This window comes from Benincasa hispida, chromosome 9 (genome assembly GCF_027475165.1).
Source record: "Benincasa hispida cultivar pf3 chromosome 9, pf3_genome.v1.1, whole genome shotgun sequence".
In the NCBI taxonomy this organism is placed as follows: domain Eukaryota; kingdom Viridiplantae; phylum Streptophyta; class Magnoliopsida; order Cucurbitales; family Cucurbitaceae; genus Benincasa; species Benincasa hispida.
The window spans coordinates 90,582,501-90,592,335 of record NC_143486.1 but is presented as its reverse complement, the minus strand read 5'-3'; the positions used below and the strand labels follow the sequence as shown (position 1 = coordinate 90,592,335).

The 9,835-nt window shown below is 29.8% G+C and overlaps 1 pseudogene; it reads right to left on the bottom strand.

Annotated features, from left to right (window-relative positions):
- Nucleotides 1-383: 383 nt before the first annotated feature.
- LOC120087343 (cytochrome P450 81Q32-like) lies at nucleotides 384-5,299 on the bottom strand (annotated as a pseudogene).
- Nucleotides 5,300-9,835: the final 4,536 nt, after the last annotated feature.

The window sequence follows — 9,835 nt, the reverse complement described above, 5'->3', positions numbered from 1 at the left end:
AATTGAAGTGATGAATTTTTAATGAAATTGAAGTGTTTTGTACCTATGACCATAAGTAACACACTTTGCATATCTTGTGTTTAGATTTACGTTCTAGGATCATTTTAAGTAGTCTCGATCAAATTATCTTGTAGAATGATTTGAATTTTGAATTTAAAAATAATTTAATGCAATATTATACCATTAATTAATTAATGAAAAAAATAATCATAATATATAATACAAAAATAAAAAGATGACGCTTACGTAAACTTTATGCCCACAACATTACAAGATTTTGCTTTATTTCTTTTCCAAATTTGATCATACTAGCAATACAAACCTTAGGTACCACAGGCACATGCATATAGCCAAACTTGAACACTATTATGTGTACCACCATAAAAACTTAGCTACGACACAACAAACATAATACCCAATTTCGTGGTGGGCTTAGTTACAAGATAAAAACATAGATGCAAAAACATAATAATATGAGAGATAATTAGATAAATGAGGGGTTGTGCACATCAAAGCTGTGATAGTAAATGAGTAATGGAAGCACGTGGTTTGCATATGGCCTCAAGAGGGATGGCTCTAGGCATGGTGAGTCCAATCCCTGGGGACAAGTCTAGACCTTTTTGGTCAGGTCTCCCCCACTCGAAGCACTGAATGAGAGTGGCCAAAGCCAAAGCCACGACCCTATGAGCAAGGCCAGCCCCTGGACCTGCCCTTCTCCCCATTCCAAATGGCAACAATTTACTGACTTCCAGTCTGTCCTGGTTTAAATCTCTCTGGTTGGAAACTATTGGGATGTTCCCACACATTGGGGTCTCGATGGACGGCCCAAGCATTCACCACTAACATGGTTCCCTTTGGAATATCGAACCCTCCAATTGTGCAGTCTTCAGATGATTCACGTGGCGCAAGTATTGGAAGGGCTGGGAATAGCCGATAGGTCTCGTTGATTATGGCTTGAAGATAGTGTGGCTTGTTCCTGTCGGCTTCCTCTACTAGTCTTTGGTCTCCAACAACCTCATTTATCTCTGTCCAAGCCTTCTTCATCTCTGTTGGATGGTTCAGCAACAACGACATCGCCCACTCTAATGTTCTCGCTGTTGTATCAGTTCCTGCAGCCAGTAAAGTATACACCATCCCTTCATTTAGTATTCAAATCATCCAATTTATAGAATCATATCATCCTCCAAAAGATTATTAACACAAATGTAAATTGATGTCAAAGTTATGGCAAAGCAGTATGTGTTCATTGTTATGCACCACCTCCTCCATATAACACCTAAGTATTTTTCTAAAAAGAAAAAACATATGTCTAATTGGTTCTTGAGAAATATATAACTTTAGTGTTTGTGATTTGGGTTTTGGTAGTATTTTGGTGTTCTTTAGTTTTCTAGCCCTACGGTTTGAGAAAATGGTTTAATTAGTCCATATGGTCAGAGGGTGTTTGGCACGTAGGTTTGAAATCTTAAATCTGAGACTGTTAAGCCTGGGGAATTAGGTTAAGAGGTTTAGGTAGCTTGGGTTTAAAAAACTATGTTTGGAGTGCAGGTTTAACCCGTATTTGAAGTGCAGTAGCCTACGAATGAAGTGCAAATTTATAAATATTTAGTTTATAAAATATTTTCTTGTATTTAATCACCGATTAAATTTTAGATTAGTTTAAATTTGTTATCTTAATTATTTTAATATAGTCAAGTTTAAAGTAAATTAAAAGTTTAGAAGAATATTTTTTAAAAAACTTTTGAAAAAGAGATTTTGACTAAAATTATAATTTTATTTAATATATTGTTTTAATAATTTGATATTTTAATCTTAACTAGATTTTGAAATAAAATTTCATAGACTTTTATCATTTTAACTAATTTGAAAATGATCAATTTTTTTTATCATAATACACTGACTTAAAATTGAAATAAACTAGTATTTTAATAATAAATTCAATGATTGAAAAACTATACTTTTTTCTTATCAAATTATGTTTGAGGAATAAAAATTCATACTTTTTGAGTTTTAGTTTTTATTTGATTGCTAACTTGTTTTAAACATTTTAAATCTTTAAGTTTAGAAAATGTTTCTAAGCCTTCGGGCTAGTTAAATTGACCAAAAAAATATTAAAATGTTATTAAATTAAATTAATGTTTTCAAATATATATAGTTCTACACATATAACCTAAATAAATATAACTATCCACGAGGGAAAGCTCTTTCCAGATGGAGTAGTGCATCTCTGTCTTGAAAGCCCACCGGAGAAGTCTTTCTCTTCCCGTCTCGGATCATATTCCGGTACTGGTTTCAAAAGATGGAATGTCTAATGTTTTTTCACCTGGAGAACTAATTGGATTGTTGCGAGCGGACATTCCCTCATGATAGAACGGCTACCTTCTTTGTGTTGTCTACTCAAGGAAAGACAATTACAGTCTATTGGTGTGTTTAGTATGGCTTAGAAAAAAAATATCTTTCAAAAATTCATTTTTAATTAAACATTTTTTTATAAAAACTCATTAAAATAAAAAAAAAACATATATGTACTACAATTCTTTCTTAAAAGTGTTTTAATATACAAATTTGTTTAGTTTGTTATATACTAAGAGTATTTTTAACAATGTTTTTCAAGGTTGGTTGGTGACGGTCGCTAAAGGTGGCAGTCGGAGGGTGGCCAACAAAGTTGGTGGTAGAAATTTTGCCAGTGTGGGGAAGGGGTTGCCAGAGGATGGTCGATGGTGATCGGAGTTGGCCAGTGGCGACAGGAGGTTAGCCAACCACAGTCACCAAGGTGGCGACCAGAGTTGGCCGATGGTGATCGCTGAGGTCATAGTTGGAGTTGGTCGATGACGATCGCAGGAGGTGGCGACCGTAGTTGGCCCGTGGTCGTTGCTAAAGGTGGCAGCTGGAGTTGGTTGGCAGCGATCGTCGAAGGTGGTGCCAAAGTTAGTCGACAACATTCGTCGAAGGTGGCTGTCGGAGTTCGTCGAAGGTGGCTGTCGGAGTTGGTCCGCGACAGTCGTTGGAGGGAGATGGTTGGAGTTGGTGTCCAAAGGTTGGACGACGTACTTTCTAGATTAAATGAAAAAAAAAAGATGGGGTAACTCATGGGTTTGAATAGTAAACACTATTCAAACCTAGGAGTGTTTAAAAAACCTAATGATCAGAAAAAACCGATCAACCCAACCCAATCCGTGCAGTTTGGGTTGGATTGGATTCAAATAAATGAAAATTTTATGGGTTGGATTGGTTCATGGGTTCACCTAATATAATCCACCAACCCGAACCAACCCAAGTTTATTATTAACTTTAAAATATTTTTTTTTATTACTTATAACACAATTATTTATACATATATTGATTTTAATTTTATTTAATTCCAATATTTTTTTGAATAACTTATTTTTCAACTCTTAAAATAGTTTCTTTACACTTTAAAAAGAAAATTTTCACTATATAAATTGAAATTAATTGAGTTATTAATTTTAATTCAATATATGAAAACAATTAAATTAGATTTTTACATATTTACGTTTTGTTCTTTTTAGAATAAAATTTTAAATAAATGACCTTATTATCCCGAACCAACCCAACCATAATATTTCATGTTGGTTGGGTTGAGTTTATTTTTTAATAAGGGTCATTTGAGTTAAAAAATTTACAACCTAAATTGGATCTAAAAATTCTTTCAACCCAACCCAACCCAACCCATGAGAAAAAATTAAGAAATCTAAATTCATGTCCGGGTTGGACTTAGGATGCCTAAGTCATCCAATCCCAACCCTTGAAATAAATACCCCTTAGTTTTTTTGTTTCACAAAATTGACGACATGTTTTTTATTTAAAAATATGCTTTTAATTAATTTTAAATATTTTCTTCTTTTTCTCCTTTTTCGTTCTCTCGTCCATCGACGATGACAATCATAGATGAGAAGATGAAAGAAGAGGCAAAATATTTTTAATAGAAAATAGTCACTTCAATTTTAGTTAGTTATAATACCAAAAACTCCTGCCAGAAAAAGACTCGAACCAAATAAACTTTTTCCCCAAACTTCATAAATAAATAATAATAATTTATATACGGTTTGGGTGGCATCCGATTCCATGTATTTCTTTTAATTTTAATTTTTTAATTTAAATGATCACATAATAGATTATTATCGTTATTATTATATATAATAAAATGATTTTCAATTGAGAAATAGTAAATATTATCTAGGTTGCATCTAACGAAAAATAGATGATGTGGACTAAATAAACTATTTTAAAAAAACTTATGAACAAAAATGTCACTAAACTTAATTAAAATACACCTCCAATTCAATAGTGTTGTTGAATTTGTTAGGGTTTTAATTATCCGTTGTTGAGGAATATAATCAAAGTATTTGTATATTATGGCTTTATGGGAATATGTTTGATAAGTTTAGCTTACCAAGAATTGTCCCTTTATAATTTCGTCCTTGTAATACTCAGGGTCCGACTCCTGCAACAACAGCAGACTATCAATTATCGTCTTTCGCTCACATGAACCCTTCAGTTTCCGTCTTTCATCAACAACACTTTGCGCAAAAGCATCTCCATCAACTCTCACTTGAAAATCAACCCATTTTAAAACCGACAGAAAATCCGCCGGATACGACGCTCCACTCAACAGAGGAACTTGTTTCATCGTCTCCTTCAACTCCTTCGCCTCCTCACTCTCCCCCTCCACTTCTCCCCCAAAATACCGTCTCCCAGTCATTAACATCAACGCAATGTTGAAAGACAGTTCCGTCAATTTCGACCTTAATCCCACTCTTACTCCCTTGTTACTTTCCCCCACCTCCGTCATTCCGTACAATCTTTTCACCCACAATTTCACTTCCTCCTCTCGGATCTTACTCAAGCTGTTGAGACGGTGAGTGGACAGCAATTCTGTCGTAGCTATGCGCCGCATGATCCGCCAGTGCTGCCCGTACGCCGTCGCACCAACCGCTGTGTAATCGTAATTCAGTATCTTCCATTCTTGGACGGCGGAGGGGGCGGATACAACCACCACGGGACGAAAACCGAGGGTGAGTGAGAAGACAGGGCCGTATTTTTTAGAGAGATCTTGCAACATTTGGTGGAATGGTTCTTTCAGAAGATGGAGGTGGCCGATTACCGGAAGAGAAGGTGGGCTTGGTGGGAGTTTTCTGTGCTCAGTTTTTCGAAATTTGGAGAGGAGAAACAGAGTAGTTATGAGAAGGGCAAAGAGAGGGATAGTGGGAAAATGAGAGAAGAAGAAAGAAGCTTGTTCTTCCATGGATGGATGGATATAATGAGAATTTTTTGTATTATTTTGTTTGGGTGGTGCGATGGCAATGCTTTACGTTCCATCCTTTTATAGCAGAAAATCGAGTCTGAGATTGATACCATTATGAACATGTCAATATCAGTTTTTAAAAAAACGATTTTTTTAAAAACGTTGATAAAATGTCTATTTGTCGAAGACATATCTCTAGAAAAATTGTAAATATAATAAATTTAATTGGGAAAAGCATTTCATCTTTTTATATAACTTTTAATATCTTTATTAAAATAATTACTATGATTAAGGCATCCACAAGTTTGATTTAATTTTTTCAATATAAAATGGGACATATATTTGAAGAAAACTAAAAATTATTGTTTTATACCGGGTTTTCCATAAAAACCATCAAAACAAAAACAAATCGAGGGTATATATACTTTTCAAAATAAATTCTATATTAGGTTTTATTTAGTATTTTAATTATTATGGTGTATGTATATTTATTGTTTAGAAAAAAAAAAAACCAATCATTATAGAGCATGTTTGTTTGTTATCTAGAAAAGTGTCAAAGAAAAGAAATAAAAATATCCAAATTTGATCTGTTAGGAAAGAAGTAGACTCAATTGTAATTTGAAAATAGCAAAAAAAGATTTATTCAAACATAAAACTGGAAAAAAAAATAAAATAATGGGAAAATTGTCAAACATCAAAAACCAAATTGTTAATAAACTGAACCAAAATAAAAATCATTCCATTGATTTTGTTGTTTATTAGACATCAGTTTGGATCTTTTTTTGTAAAATCTATTGATTTGATTTGATTCTTGGATGCACCTAAATATTGCTAATTCTTTTTTAGAATACTTTAATTTATTGTTTATATGTGTGATGAAAGTGAGATGTGTTAGATAATATAATATTAAATTTATTTTTATCTATTAATTTAAGTATTTGGTTAATCGAGTAATTAAGATGTACTTAAATATTGTTAATTCTTTTTTAAAATATATTAATTTTTTTATTTATACGTGTGATGAAAGTGAGATGTATTAGATGCTATTAAGTTTACAACTTGAGTTTATTTAGGAGATGCCCCAGAGATCATTGAAGAGAAGGCACAATGTCCAGTTGTCCACTCACTCCCCTTTCACAACCTATCTCGAAATAGAACGAAGTAATAAAATACTTTTTTTCCCCATCAATGATGTTAAGTTCTTAATAGAAATAATGAAATATCGGTTTTTTTTTTTTTTTGTAAAAATAATGAAATATCCCTTTTTTCCCTTCACCGATATTAAATTTAATTCTTTTTTTAAGATTTATTTATTTTAAATGATAAAATTACTAAAAGTATTTTAAATTATAACAATATGTCATTGTCTATTGGTGATAGATATAGTGATAAATCATGATATACATCTATCACTGATACTATAGATATATTAGATTACGATATATGCATATTGCGATCTATCTTGATATTTTATTATATTTGTAAATAAATTGACTAATTTTTTTTATTTAAAAAATTCATTAATTTTTTATCTTCAGAAAACTATGATCTTCAAATAATATATGGCCTAAATTTCTAAAAAAATTATGATTATCCTCATATAGAAAAATGTATTTGATATTTGGATTTTGATTATTTGATTATCCTCGTAATTTTGTATTACTTTTTCTTAAATTTTGTGATAATTATCTCTAACTAATTTTTTATTTAATTTTAATGATTTGATTATCTTCTTAATTTTAAACTTTGATTTAAACAAAGATTTTTTTTTATTTGCGTGATGATCCTTTCTTATTTTTTAAAATTTTTTTATTGGACGGTTTGATTACTCTCTTATTTTTAAATTTTAAATTAAATGAAAATAATATTTTTATTTTTTAAATTTTGTGATAATAATCTCTTAGTTAGTTTTCTTTTATGATTTGATTAACTTGTTACTTTCAATCTTTGATTTAAATAAAGATTTTAAAAAAATATCGGGATAACTTTTTCTTATTTAATAAAAAATATATTAGATGATTTGATTAACATCTTAGCCGTTTAAATTAAACCAAAATATTTATTTTGTTTTTTAAATTTATGTTACATTGGATCATTTGATTATTGTCTTAATTTTAAACTTTAATATAAGTCAAAGTATTGTTATTTTTTCCCGTTATAATCATATATATTTTAATTTTTTAATTGATTTGGATGATGTGGTTATCTTTTTAATTTCAAACATTATTTAAAATAAAATATTATTATTTTTTTATTTTTTGTGTAAAATTTCATGGTGATTCTTTTAGTTAAAAAAAATGATTTGATTATCTTCCTAATTTCAATTTTTTTCAAATTTAATTTAAAAAAAATATATCATTTTTCTATGCAAACAAAACACAAAAAACTTAATCTCTTTTGATTTCTACATTCTTTTTCTTTATTTTAAATTTTATTTCAATTTTTTTTATAAATGAGTGTGTACTTACGACAAATTTGCAAAGAGAAAAAAGGAAAAAAAACATGTAAAAAATAGCACAATATCTTATAAACCTCTAAATTTATTGTTGTGCATTTGAAAGAAATTAAAATGTGAAAAAACTGCAAAGCATTAAAACAATCCCCTATTCTCTGTCACTTTAATGGTCTCTAACTTGCTTAACTTTGAAATTTTTCTTGAATCACAAAAGCAAGATATTTTATCCACTCTCTCCAATATATGAGGATGAGTAGGTGAATTTGCTGTTGGTATAGAAAAAAAAAACAAAAAACATACCAAAAAAAGTTACATTAAATAACTCTATAAATTTTTACAAATTTGAAAAATGAACAACATAGAAAAAGAAAACATATGTTAAACAAAAAAGAGAGAGATGATATCTTTTTATAGAAGATAGAAAAAATACTCGAAACAGATAAATTTATATTTATACAGAAAATTTACGTTTAATAGTTTGTTTAAGAAAATCATTTATTTAACGTAGTGGAGATTATTAAAGATAGAATGTGATTTAAAGAAAAAAAATTCGTGAATAAGAGATTAGAAGATAAAATGTGATTTTTTAAATTTTCATTTAACTTGAAGTAAATAATAGAGATAAAATATGATTTTAAAAAATCCTTAGATAAGAGATTAGAGGATAAAATATTATTTTTTTTTAAAGAAATTTTCCTTTATAAAAGAGAAGTAGAGATTATTAAAGATAAAACGTGTCTTTCTAAAATATTTTTAGTGAATTGGATATTAGAGAATAAAATGTTTTAATTTTTTTTTCTATTTATTTAATGTGAAATAGATATTAGAAATAAAATGAGATTTTTGACTGATTTAACGGAAGATATCTTAATCACCGTCAACTAAATGAATTAACGGGAAAAATCAACGATTTTTCGCCCATAACTTTTTTTTAGATAGTATAGATTAAGTTTTTAAAAATGGATTTTTTTTTTAATTTTTTATTTTATTTTTTATTTTTTTTTTATTGTAAGATATCAACGCTTTGACAATGTAGAGTATGTTGCTTCAATCTCTTCATATGATTAAGGTCTAAATTAATTTTTATTATCTAATTAATTGTCTAATATAAGTATCTTAATGAATTAAACTTATATTTAAAATATTAAATTACAAATTTAATAGTATGTGCTAATTTGGTCAAGAAAATTTCAAAATTACAAGTCTTAATGCTTAAATTTTTATTTTTTATTTTTTGAAATTCTAAAATTTATTGAAAGATATTTAAAAATTTGACACTAAGTTAGGAGATAAAATTAAAATTTATATAAGATAGACTCTCATCTTTTATATAAAACAAAAGATAATTACTTGTGTGGGCATTTTTTCTGACATAACGTCAAAATTCGTGGGCAGAAGCTCTACATACGGTCTTCCAACCATGCTGAAGGAATCGAATTCCTCACAAAAGTGTGTGAACACCGTACAATTTAGAATTCAATCGATAAACAGTTAAATGCAGAGAAGTTAACAAACTAAAAAACATATAGGATAAACATTCAAGAAACCTAAGCATGTATTCTATTGAGAGTTTAGAGAAGAGAAGACTGAAAGACCTCTTTTTACAGAGAACCTTTGAGTGGAAGCGGATTGTCTAAATCCCAATTCGATTGAACGCACATGTTCACAACCAACAAGAACAAATTATGCATAAAACTAAATTACAACATGCTATCTCAAAATAAATAAGGGGTTAAGAGATCATACCTTCGAAGAACCCTTCTTCGGGTTAATCCCTCGATCTAACTTATTTACGAACTCTCCTCGAACAACAGTAAACAACAATGAGAAACTCGAACCAAAAGGGATACTACCACTTAGTGACCTTGGTATTCTTGGTGTGAAAATCTAGGAGTGGTGGGCTCTGGTTAATTTTGGTTGGAGGGGAGTTTGGAGTTGGAGGAGGAAGACGATCGAGGAAGGCACAAAGATATCGTGTAGGCGATCAAGTCTGTCGTATAAACTTTCTTACTCGATCATTTAGTCTCTCAAGGAATTCGTGTAGAAGACTTTCTTACTTGATCGTGAAAGCTTGTCTCTTGGAATAATTAAAATCACATTTCATTTATCCCAAATTG